The sequence below is a fragment of the Choloepus didactylus genome, chromosome 1 (genome assembly GCF_015220235.1).
Source record: "Choloepus didactylus isolate mChoDid1 chromosome 1, mChoDid1.pri, whole genome shotgun sequence".
Classification (NCBI taxonomy): Eukaryota; Metazoa; Chordata; class Mammalia; order Pilosa; family Megalonychidae; genus Choloepus; species Choloepus didactylus.
In genome coordinates this window covers 105,308,905-105,322,104 of record NC_051307.1, presented here as the reverse complement: position 1 = coordinate 105,322,104, position 13,200 = coordinate 105,308,905, and the positions used below count along the sequence as shown (strand labels likewise).

At 39.0% G+C, this 13,200-nt stretch overlaps 1 pseudogene; it reads left to right on the top strand.

Annotated features, from left to right (window-relative positions):
* The first annotated feature begins 4,574 nt into the window (after positions 1-4,574).
* Positions 4,575-4,778, top strand: LOC119519721 (annotated as a pseudogene).
* Positions 4,779-13,200: the final 8,422 nt, after the last annotated feature.

Genomic DNA, 13,200 nt, shown 5'->3' with positions numbered 1-13,200 from the left:
AATGTCAAAGACAGAGAAAATTCTGAAAGCAGCAAGAGAAAAGCAATCCATCACATAAAAGGGAAGCTCGATAAGACTATGTGCAGATTTCTCAGCAGAAACCATGGAGGCGAGAAGGCAGTGGTATGATAAATTTAAGATACTGAAAGAGAAAAACTGCCAGCCAAGAATTCTATATCTGGCAAAACTGTCCTTCAAAAATGAGGGAGAGTTTAAACTATTCTCAGAAAAACAGCCACTGAGAGAGTTTGTGAACAAGATACCTGCTCTACAGGAAATACTAAAGGGAGCACTACAGACAGATAGGAAAAGACAGGAGAGAGAGGTTTGGAGCACAATATTGGGTGATGGTAGCACAATATTGTAAGTACACTGAACAAAGATGACTGTGTATGACTGTCTATGGTTGGAAGAGGAAGTTTAGGGGCATGTATGACACCAGAAGGAAAGACAGAACATAAAGACTGGGACCGTAATATTTAGTGAAACCTAGAGTGATCAATGATTGTGATTAAATGTACACATATAAGAATGTTTTTACATGAGGGAGAGCCAAATGAATGTCAACTTTGCAAGGTATTAAAAATGGGGTGGTATTGGGGGAAAAATACAATCAATGCAAACTAGAGTCTATAGTTAACAGTAATATTGTAATATGCTTCCATTAATTGCAACAAAGGCAATATACCAAAGCTAAATGTGTATAAGAGGGGAACATAGGGAGGGATGTGAGATTCTTGGCATTGGTGTTGTCTGATATTTTTATTGTATTTTATTTTTATTTTTTGTCTTGTTGCTTTTTAGTTGTCATTTTTTTTCTTTCTTTTCCTTTTTTTTTTTTTTTTCGCCTCTTCCTCTTTGTGGAAGAAATAGAAATGTCCATATATAGTTAGTGGTGGTGAATGCATAACTATGTGATTATACAGGGAACCACTGTTTGTTTACTTAGGATGGAATGTATGGTGTGTGAATAAAACTGTATAAAAAGTAAACAGAAGGATACAAGTGCCAGAGAAAATGTGGAGAAATGGATGTACCTAATCACCATTGCTGGGGAAGTAGAATGGTGAAGCCCATCTGGAGGGCAATGTGGTAGTTCCACAGGAAGCAAAGCATGGGATTGCTATATGGTCCTATAACTCAGTTATTGGGTATATAATTGGAAGAACTGAAAAGAGGGACACAAATGGACATTTGCACAGTGGGGTTTATATTGTCAGTATTCATGATTCACAGTGGATGGAGGTGGCCTAAGTGTGTATTGACTGATGATCATAATGGTGAACTGTGGTGTATACATACAATAGAATATTGAGCTGCTACAGGAAGGAGTGAAGTTGTGAGGTGAATGGACATGAGGACAGTATGTTGAGTGAAATAAACCAGAAATGAAAAGAAAAACACTATAATGCCTCACTGACATAGACTAACTATAATGTGCAAACTCTGAAAATTGAGTCTGAGAGCATAGGTTATCAGGGGAAGGCTTATTGTAAAGGTTCCTAGATTGTAAATCTTATAGCAGTTACATGTATTCCTGAGTTGTAATGGCTACTTCTAAATTCTGAGATGCTGAGCTCTTTGTGTATAACCTGGTTGGTCCCTGGAACTTTGTGTATCTGTGTGACACCTATGAATGTCAGCATTATCCCATACAACAAATGTTAAAGAGTCTGAAAAAAGAGATCAGACTTCAATTACAGATATGAATGAAATGGACTTGGTTAGGATTAACTAAATCAGACTAAAGGGTAAAGGACGATATTGACGGTCTTTTTAAAAGTTCAACTTCTGTGTGAGACCAAAGGAAAACATGTTTATTAGGTGCAAGATCTATATTTTTTGTAACACATTATATAATTTAACTTGTATGGTCAGTTTATTCAAACAACACAATTACATAGGATGTTGAATAGGGAGTGAAATCTGGTTGGTTTGTACAGGTTAGTGTGATGCCCCAATACAAACCAGAGTAATCTGGGCAGAGAATAAACATGCATTTGCAAAGTCCCCTTGGGGGACTGGGGGAATATGTGGAAATATTAAATTTCCCCACCTGAGGAATTAATGATATTCTCAAGCATTGGGGGCTACCAATTTAGAAGGCTTAGTCCTCGATCCTAGGGTTTGCCCTTATGAGGTTTGTTACTGTAAAGGAAAGGCTAAGCCTACTTAAAATTGAACCTAAGAGTCACAGAGAACCTCTTTTGTTTCTCAGAAGTAGCCTCTCTCTCTAAGCCAACTCTGTAGGTAAAGTCACTGCCCACCTCCCCATGGGACATGACTCCCAGGGGTGTAAATCTCCCTGGCAATATGGGATATGATTTGTGGGGATGAATCAGACTGAGGAGCAGAAAGAAAAATGAATTTAAAAAGTGAACAGAGCCTAAGGAACCTGTGTGCAATATCAAGCATACCAATATACACATTATGGGAGTCCCAAAAGGAGAAGAAATAAAGAAAGGGGCAGAAGGACTATTCAAAGAAATAATAGCAGAAAACTTCCCAAATGTAGTGAAAGACATGAACATATATATTCAAGAATCCAATAAAACCCAAACAGGATAAACTCACAGAGAACCACATAAAGACACAAACTGTCCAATGCCAAGGACAAGGAGAGAGTTCCAAAAGCTACAAGACAAAAGCAATGAGTTATGTAAAAGGAATTCCCAATAATATTAATGCTGATTTCTCATCAGAAACCATGGAGGCAAGAAGGTAATGGGATGAAATATTTAAGGTGCTGAAAGAAAACAACTGCTAACCAAGAATTTTATATCCAGTGAGACTTTCTTTTAGAATGAGGGAGAGATTAAAACATTTCCAGATAAACATAAGGTTTGGGAGTTCATCACCCTTAGACCTGCCCTAAAAGCAATGGTCAAAGGAATTCTTCAGAATGAAAGGAGAGGACAGTATACAGTGGGTCAAAGCAGCATGAAGAAACAAAGACCTCCAGTAAAGGTAACCCTATGGCTAATTATAAATGCCAGTACTATTGTATCAGATTTTTTGTTATGTAACTCCACTTTGTACTTCTTACAGTTTCTAAAATACAAATGAATAAAAGGTAATGATAAATCTATGGTTATAGACATACTATTTATAAAGATAAAATTTGTAACAAATACAACAAAAAGGTGGAAAGAGAGTGGGGTATAAGAACAGTGTATGTGTTATTGACATTAAGTTGGTATCAAATAAAACATGACTGTTACAGATTTGGATGTTAAATTTTAGCCCCGTGGTAACCACAAAGAAAGCACCTGAAAAATATATACAGAAAGAAATGAGGAGAGACTTGCGGTCGCAGTTGACTCGTCTGGGGGGGGGAGGTGGCGGCCGGTTGCCAAATCCTAGGCTCTCAGGATTGCTTGGAGGGTACCGGCGGCGGGGGCTCTTTCCCGGAGGCGAGGGCGAGGCGGGGGACTGGGCCCGGTCCCCGGCGTAGGCGTGCAAAGTATGGAGGGCGGCAAGAAAGGAACAGGCGGGACACGGTTCTTTTAGGGTGAAGAAGCCAAGAGAGTTTATTAGGGGAGAGTACAAGCTTATATCGGGCGTTTAGAGGGCGGGGTAGCTGTAGAGGTTAAAGGCTTGGATTGGTTCTGAGAGGGCGCGGAGGTTGATTGAAAAGGGGCGAGAGTTGCTCCGGTAACGGTGTCTGGCAACAATGTATGCGCACTGGTGGTAATGGGAGTTGCACTGGCAACGAGGAGTGTCCGGGCAAGATAAGGGGGTGGGGAAAAGGCGGTTCCCTCCGGCAAGCCTCCCCTAACAGTGTTATTTTGGGTGAGGAAATGGGGCCTGCCTCCGGCCTCACTTTCCCAAGCCCGGGGGGCTGTGGAGGGCGCTGTCGCCCGTGCCCACCACCCTCCCCAGGGGCTGATCAGGTCCCCCAGCCCAGGCCCGCCAAGTTGAAGCACGTAATCAGTGTCCCGCAGAGACTCAAAATGGTAAAATACCAAATCAAGTAAATATGAAAATAGGCATTAATGGAAGAATTGAGGGGCAAAAAAGGGATAAGATGAATAAAAAGAAAAAATAGCAAAGTGGCAGAAGTAGGCTCTATGTTGTCAGTAGTTATGTTAAATGTAAACGGATTAAACGCTCCAGTTAAAAGGGAGAGATTGACAGAATGGATAAGAAAGCATGGCTCAAATATATGCCATTTACAAGGGACTAACCTTAAATTCAAAGACACAGTAGGTTGAAAGTGAGAGTATAGAAAAAAATGTATACATACAATGCAAGTAGTAATCAAAAGAGAGGTGGAGTAGCTATATAGATATCCGATAAAATAGACTTTAAGTCAAAAACCGTCATGAGTAACAAAGAAGTTCACTGTTTACTGATAAAGGGTTCAATTCATTTAGAAGACATGACTATTATAAATATTTATGCACCTAATGGCAGAGCCCCCAAACACAAAGCAAATATTGATAGATTTGAAGGGAGACATAGACAGTTCTACATTAATAGTAGGAGCCTTCAATATACCACTTTCAATAATGGATAGAACATCTAGACAGATTAATAAGTAAATGCAAGATGTGAACAATACTACAAACCAGATGGTGGATCGGCTCATGCAGCTGCAAGATGCCATGAATGCACAGATTAGTTTTGTAAAGCCATTGCAGTGTTGCAGCAGTGTGGTCCTCCCACCTCTTTTAGTAGTTTCAAACAGCAATTAACAGAGATCAGCCAGCTAATCCTACAGAAGAGTATGCCCAGCTTTTTGCAGCACTGATTGCACAAACCACAAAAGACTTTGATGTTTTGATAGATTTTTTACCCACTGAAGAATCTACAGCTGCTTTACAGGTTGCTAGCTTGTATATGCTGGAAGAAGAAAACCATGAAGCTGCTACATGTCTGGAGGATGTTGTTTTTTGAGGGGATATGCTTCTGGAAAACACACAAAGTGTACTTGCTGATATAGTACAATCACAGCTAAAAACAAGACGTGGTACTGGTAGCCAAGCTCTTCCAGACTATTAATGCCATTGAATATGATGTGGCTGAGAAAAAAACTGCTTCAATGTAACTAAGAATTTTGCATCAAATTCGTATGTAAGCCTTAACAACATCATGTAAGCCTTACAAAAAAACTAAGCACTATGATGTGTTACTTCTTTATTTTTAACAGCCTTCTATTTTCACTCTTGAGAATAAGCTTGTAAAATTGTGATTGAAATGGTTTTAAACCATTATTATACCATTATTTTTTATTATCTGAATAAAGTTATTGAGGCATTTATTGCATTCATGGTCATAATATAATTAAACAGATGTACTATAAAATTCTATGGCGACAATTTCTGTATTTTATTTATCATATTTCTACAGTCCTTTTACATATCAAAACACCCTCAAGCCAGAGGAAAGATGGCAAGTGCAGAGATACGGGACATTTCAATTTAGGTTGGTGTCCTTCTGTCTCATTAGAGGTGGTATTGTATAAATCTGGAGCTGTGAGTGGGAAAAATTTTTGAAACTTGTTTTTAAGAAACTGAAAGGATTAGAGTGGCTGGATCAGAGATTAGGTCACTTTTATGCAAACCTTTTCTTCTGCCAGAATCTCATGCCCATCCTAGTTCATCTCCACATCTGTTTCTACATAAGAATCCTCCTTGGTGTCTGTGAAATTCCCATGCTGTTGTGAGAAAAATTTTCTTCATCTTGAACTATTTGTTCCCCTATCTTTTCACTTGTTTGCATTTTTTAAAATCCTTTCTCTTAATTTACTTGTCATAGTGAAGTATATTTCCTGAATCATCGATTCTTTCTTCCTCTCTTTATCACAGTATACTGTCTTCTGATCTTAATTAACCTCTCAACCTTTATTGCTGTATTCTAACCAGACCAGAACATACTTCTACTGCTTCAATTACTGCAAAACCATTTCCTCCATCCTACCTCAGCTTGTTATTGATAACATTTGTGTCAACATTAACAACTATGATTGCTCATCTAATTCTTAGATCTCCTTGAATCCACTAATTTTCTCCATTAGCAAATTAGAGTTGGGATGTGTTCTACTTTGAACTGGTTCTATCTCCTGAAGCTTTGTGTTTCAAAATATCCTTAGCTATATTTTGCTGTAATCTGTTGCTATTCAGAGTTTGTGTTTCTTGTGTAAGTTCAAGAACAATAGAGCATTCTGTCTGTTATTTCCATCACAATGAAGCTTTTCCACAATTCTTGAAAAATACTGCTTCATGGCTCAGGAGCATCAGCATTAACTCCAAAAGCTGTAGCAATGTATTGGCTTGGTATAGAAATTTTAGAACTTTTCATTTTTGTGTATATTATCATTGAAGTTTAATAAAAAGTACTTTGCTATAACAGGAAGAAGAAGAAGAAGAGGAAGAAGGAGGAGGAGGAGAAAGTTCTCAAATCACTGACTTAATGTCACAACTGGAAGATCTAGAAGAAGACCAGTAAACTAAATCCAAAGTGAGCAGGAAGAAGGAAATAACAAAGATTAGAGTGGACATAAATGAAATGGAGAACAAAAAACAATAGTGAGAATTCATGAAACCAAAAGTTGATTCTTGGAAAACACCAATAAAATCAACAAACCTTTAGCTAAAATGACGAAGTAAAAAAGAGGCCAACGAATCAGTAATATCAGAAATGATAGGAGAGACCTTACTATTGACCCTACAAAAATATAGAGGATTATAAGAGTATATTATGAATAACTGTATGCTAACAGTAGATATCCTAGATGAAATGAAAAAATTCCTAAAAACAGTCAAACTACCTACACTGACTTAGGAAGAAATAGAAGATCTCAATAGATCAGTAACTAGTGAAGAGATTGAATCAGTAATCAAAAACATCCCCCAAAAGGAAAGTCCAAGACTAGATAGCTTCACTGGTGAATTTTACCAAACATTCCGAGAAGAATTAACACCAACTCTGCTCACACTTTTCCAAAATATTGAAGAGGAGAAAATCCTCATTCTTTGACGCCAATATCACCCTCATATCAAAGTCAGATAAAGATACCACATGAATAGAAAATTACAGACTAGTATCCCTTCTGAATAGAGATGCAAAAAAATTCTCAACAAAATACTAGCAAACTGAATCCTAATAACATAGTAAAAGAATTATACAGCATGATCAAGTGGGATTTATCCCAGGTATGCAAGGGTGATTCAACTAATTTAATATACTGCATTAATAAAAAAAGAAACAAACCACACCTGATCATCTCAATTGATACAGAAAGGCATTTGACAAAATACAGCACCCCTTCTTGCTAAACAAACAAACAAACAAAAACTAACTTAGCAAACTAGGAATAGAAGGAAACTTCCTTAACATGATAAAAGGTATACATGAAAAAACCACTGCTAACATCATACATAATGGTGAAAAACTGAAAGCTCTCCCTCTAAGTTCAGGAAAAAGACAAGGATGCCCACTCTGACCACTGTTATTCAACATTATACTGGAAGTTCTAGCAAGAGCAATTAGCCAAGAAAAAGAAACAAACAGCACCCAAATTGGGAAGGAAGAAGTAAACTTTCCCTATTTGCAGATGACATGATCCTGTATACAAAAAAATCCCCAAAAATCCTGAAAAATCCAAAAAAAGTCTACTAGAAGAGAACCTAAGATGGTGGCTAGGTGAGATGGCAAAAAAACACGTCTGTGAAAAATACTAGATAAAAGCCAGAAAGTGACCCAGAACACCAGTTCCAGCGATGCACCAGCTGGACAAAGTCTGCTAAATCCACAGGGAGCTTGCATTTGGTGAAACTGGGAGTCTGCATTCTGAAACGAGAGAGTAAGCCAGCAGAAAGTCCGGCGGCCGTGCTGCGGTGTGGGGAAACTGCGGGTTGGTGTTTGGAGATGGACTAGTTCTTTAAAACAAAACAAAACAAAAGAAAACCTGGGAGTGGCTGCAGATACGGCAGTGAGAACCATGCAGTGAAGCACTGCAGGAGCAGGCTGTAGCCAACGCCTCGGTGTCTGGCATGGAGGACAGCCCTTCCCACACCTGCTCCTGATTGTCTCGGGGCCAGGGGGATAGAGGGAAGCCAAAAGGAGAAAGAAACCGCATCCCTTGAAGGTATCTCCCTGGTGGGCTGGAGACACTCCTGCCCAGGGACGGAGCCATAGCCCAGAGCCACGCCAAGAGTGTTTCCCACAGTGCCATGCACACACCACAATATCAGCCGTGGACAGTGGCCTTTAGTGCACACACAGCTAATTGTCCTGGAGCTGGGAAGGCGGAGCTGTGCGAAAAGGGGGAAATTAATACGCCCCATTCAACCATCTTTAAAGCAGGCTGGGAACGCCCCTGCATGGCCCAGCAGCCCAGGGCTTCCCTGGAGGGCCAGCATGCACTTGTGACATGGTGCAGCCTTCCCTCAGCAGAGGTCCTGGAAGAGCACAGCTGGGAAGAGGAACTCACTTGGAAATCCCAGGGACCCTACACCAATAACAAGGACTTGTGGGTCAGCGGTAGACACAATCTGTGGCAAGACTGAAATGAAGGCTTAGACTCTAGTAACAGCCTTAAATCTCCAGGAACACCTGGGAGGTTTGATTATTAAAGCTGCCCTGTCTCCCTAACCACCCAGACATACACCCCACATTCAGGGTGGACAGCACCAACAACACACCCAAACTTAGTGCACCAATTGAACCCAACAAGAATCAGATCCCCACACACCACAAAGACAAAGTTGAAGAGAACTGACTTGAGGGGAATAGGTGACTCATGAACGCCATCTGCTGGCTAGTTAGAGAAAGTATACGCCACCAAGCTGTAGATCTGAAAAATTAGATATCGGTATTATATCCAGAAAGAACCCTATCAAGTAAAGCAAATGCCTAGAGGCCAAAAATAACAGAAAATCTTAAAGCATATGATAAAACCAGACAATATGGAGAACCCAAACCCAAACACCCAAATCAAAAGATCAGCAGAGACACAGTACTTGGCACAATTAATCAAAGACCTAAAATCAAACAATGAGAGCATGGCACAGGACATAAAGGACATGAAGAAGAGCATGGCACAGGATATAAAGGACATAAAGGAGACCCTAGAAGAGCATAAAGGAGAAATTGTAAGAGTAAATAAAAAAATAGAAGATCTTATGGAAATAAAAGAAATTGTTGGCCAAATTAAAAAGACTCTGGATACTCATAATACAAGATTAGAGGAAGTTGAACAACAACTCAGTGTCCTTGATGACCGCAGAATGGAAAATGAAAGAACAAAAGAAAGAATGGGGGAAAAAAATCGAAAAAATCGAAATGGATCTCAGGGATATGATAGATAAAATAAAACCTCCAAATTTAAGACTCATTGGTGTCCCAGAAGGGGAAGCGAAGGGTAAAGGTCTTGAAAGAGTATTCAAAGAAATTGTTGGGGAAAACTTCCCCAACCTTCTACACAATATAAATACACAAAGCATAAATGCCCAGCGAACTCCAAACAGAATAAATCCAAATAAACCCACTCCAAGACATATTCTGAGCAGACTATCAAATACTGAAGAGAAGGAGCAAGTTCTGAAAGCAGCAAGAAAAAAGCAATTCACCACATACAAAGGAAACAACATAAGACTAAGTTGTGACTACTCAGTGGTCACCATGGAGGTGAGAAGGCAGTGGAATGACATATTTAAAATTCTGAGAGAGAGAAATTTCCAACCAAGAATACTTTGTCCAGCAAAACTCTCCTTCAAATTTGAGGGAGAGCTTAAATTTTTCACAGACAAACAAATGCTGAGAGATTTTGCTAATAAAAGACCTGCCCTACTTCAGATACTAAAGGGAACCCTACTGTCAGAGAAACAAAGAAAGGAGACAGAGATATAGAGAAATTTAACAGACATGTATAGAACATTACATCCCAATCACCAGGACACACATTTTTCTCTAGTGATCACGGATCTTTCTCCAGAATGGACCATATGCTGGGACATAAAACAAGCCTCAATAAATTAAAAAAACAACAACAAAACAACTGAATATATTCAAAGCACATTACATTCTCTGACCACAATGTGATACAAATAGAAGTCAACAATTTTTGATTTGTAACTCCACTATTTACTTCCTACAAGATATAAAATACATAAACTCTAATGACAAATCAGTGGCTTTGGACTCAATGTATGTCCTAGTTTGCTAATGCTGCCAGGATGCAAAACACCAGAAATAGATCGGCTTTTATAAAGGGGGTTTATTTGGTTACACAATTACAGTCCCAAGGCCATAAAGTGTCCAAGGTAACAAATCAGCAATCGGGTACCTTCACTGGAGGATGGCCAATGGTGTCCGGAAAACCTCTGTTAGCTGGGAAGGCATGTGGCTGGCGTCTGCTCCAAAGTTCTGGTTTTAAAACAGCTTTCTCCTAGGATATTCCTCTCTAGGCTGCAGTTCCTCGAAAATGTTGCTCTTAGTTGCACTTGGGGTATCAACTTAGACCCACCCTGAATGGGCAGAGCAATACCTCCATGGAAATTATCCAGAGTCATCACCCACAGCTGGGTGGGGCACATAACATCTGCCCACACAAGATTACATCAAAGATAATGGTGTTTGGGGGACATAATACATTCAAACTGGCACAATGTATAATAAGTAATTTCTGACAAGAACTACATAAAGGTGGGGGAATGGAGGAGTATAGGAACATAGTTTATGTCTCCTATTGAAGTTAAGTTGGTATCAAAGAAAAACAAGATTGTTATAGATTTAAGAGGTTCAATTTAAGCCCCATAGTAAACACAAAGAAATTATCAGAGATTATGACCATAGAGATGAAAAGTAGAGTATGGGTTACAAGAAGTGGGGGAAGGGGCAACGGGGAGTTAAGAAATGAGTGTAGGATTGCTGTTTGGGGTGAAGGGAAATTTCTAGTAATGGATGGTAGGAAGGTGATAGCATTACAACATTCTAAATGTAATTAATCCCACTAATGGAATGCTAGGGAGGGGTTGGAATGAGAAGATTTAGGCTGTATATATGTTTCCACAATTGAGAAAAAAAAAAAGAGAAAAAGACAGTCTAAATAGGCAATGACAATTAAATGCCAAGGATGATCCTGGATGGGATCTGAGGATGGAGGAAAGGAGGCTCAAAGGGACAGAGTTGGGACATAAGGAAAAAAAAAAAAGGAAATATAGAATGTAAGCTTTGTATCAATGTTGAATTTCTTGAACTTCCTAGCTGCACTTAATGAGAATACATAAAGGAATGTTCTTGTTCATGGGAAATGTATATGTGAATTATATTGTTTGTTCAAGGATGTGTGCAGCTTGCTCTCATACGTTCAGAAGACAGAGCAATAGACGATGGATGATAGGGAGGGAGGGAGGAAGAGAAAGAAAGAAATGGTGATGTGACAGGATGTTAAAGTTGGTGGATCGGGGTATTGGGGAAGGGGGGTCGGGGTATGCTGGAGTTCTGTGTATGGGTTTTGTATTGTTTTTGCAACTGTTCCTGTAACTTTGAATTTATTTCAAAATAAAATTAAAAAAAAAAAGGCTACTAGAGCTAATAAATGAATTCAGCAAAATGGTGGGGTACTAGATCACTGCACAAAAATTGACAATGTTTCTATACACTAGTAATGAACAATGTGAGAGGAAATCAAGAAAAAAAATCCATTTACGATAGCAACTAAAAGAATCAAATATTTAGGAATAAATCTAATCAAGGATGTAAAGGACTTGTACACAGAAAACTACAGAACATTGTTAACAAAATCAAAGTCCTAAGTAAATGGAAGGACATTCTGTATTCATGGAGGTTGAGACCACAGCTCCTGTTACTCTTATAGCAGGGAAAACACCTGAATAGAGAATGCGATTCTTATCACTGTCCCAGTTCTCTTGACTTTTCCCTCAAGCAAGGCATGCTGGGAGCTCAGCAGGATGGGAGCAAGAAGTAGGAGAGGATTCTAGGACCAAGTGAGCCAGGGACTGCAGAAACTTTCTTCTGAACTTCTGAGAAAAAAAAAAAAATCAAGAAATACACATTTAAATACATGCTTACCGTATTCTCAGTGTTTTGTGGCCTAGTTCCTTTTATACTTGTGTACTCAAATGTGCATGTTTGTAAAATAAATTAAAAATTGATACATTTGAGTGCTTTTTATTTTTCTTTCAGACTGAAATATGCTTCTTTATGCAGCATGCAAAGATTACTGGGTTAGGTACTTTTTTTCCCTTTAAAAGAAACATCAAATGCTTTGAGAGTTCACATTGATTACTCATTTTCTTAGCTTTACTACAAGTGTTTTTATTTTTAAAAGAATGCTATCAATTCCCACTCAGTGATTATGAGTAACTCAGGAAGTATACACTTCAGAGACATGCTCATCGAAATGTACGCATTTAAACTCGGGTTCATCAGGTAAAACTTAGCAAAAGGTCTCTGATTCAGCTCCGTAACCTAAGATCCCTCCTTCCACGTACCGTTGGGGCAGATTTGGCAGAAACTAATACTAACCACAAGGCAGCAGTTATTTTGTTGGCAATAGCATGTGGTTAAGCAAGGGCTTGTCTTACACATCAAGGCTCAAACCAGGTGCTGTCTCTTTGAACAAGTCTCTATGTGCCTTAAATTCTTAATCTTTTCTTTAACAATATGGTGGTGACACCTGTGAGGATTTAATGACAAGGAGCTCCTAGCGCAGCACCTGGTTAAGAGTAACCGTTCATTCATGTTAGCACTTTAGTACCATCCACTGTTCCTCCAAAGGAGGAAGATGAAATCTGGGGCTCAGGCTTCAGGGAACTGAGAATCTCCTTTTTAGTTTTAAAAAATTTAAAAGCTTTATTGACACACAGTGCATGTGCCATACAAGTCACCCACTTGAAGTGCCTTCCCCATCAGCTCAATGGTTTTTAGCATATTCACAAAGTTGTGCAATCATCATCACAATTTTAGAACATTTCATCACCTCCAAAAGAAACCCTGGATCCATTAGCAGTCACTCCCTATTTAACCCCAATGCTGTCTCAAGCCCTAGGCAACCACTAATTTACTTTCTGTTTCTATAGATTTGCCTATTCTGGACATTTCATATAAGTGGAATTATACACGGTGTGGTCTTTTGTCACTGACTTCTTTCACTTAGGATAATGTTTTTGAGGTTGTTCTGTGTTCTAATATGTATCAGTGCTTCATTCGTTTTACTTGCCAAAGAGTAAA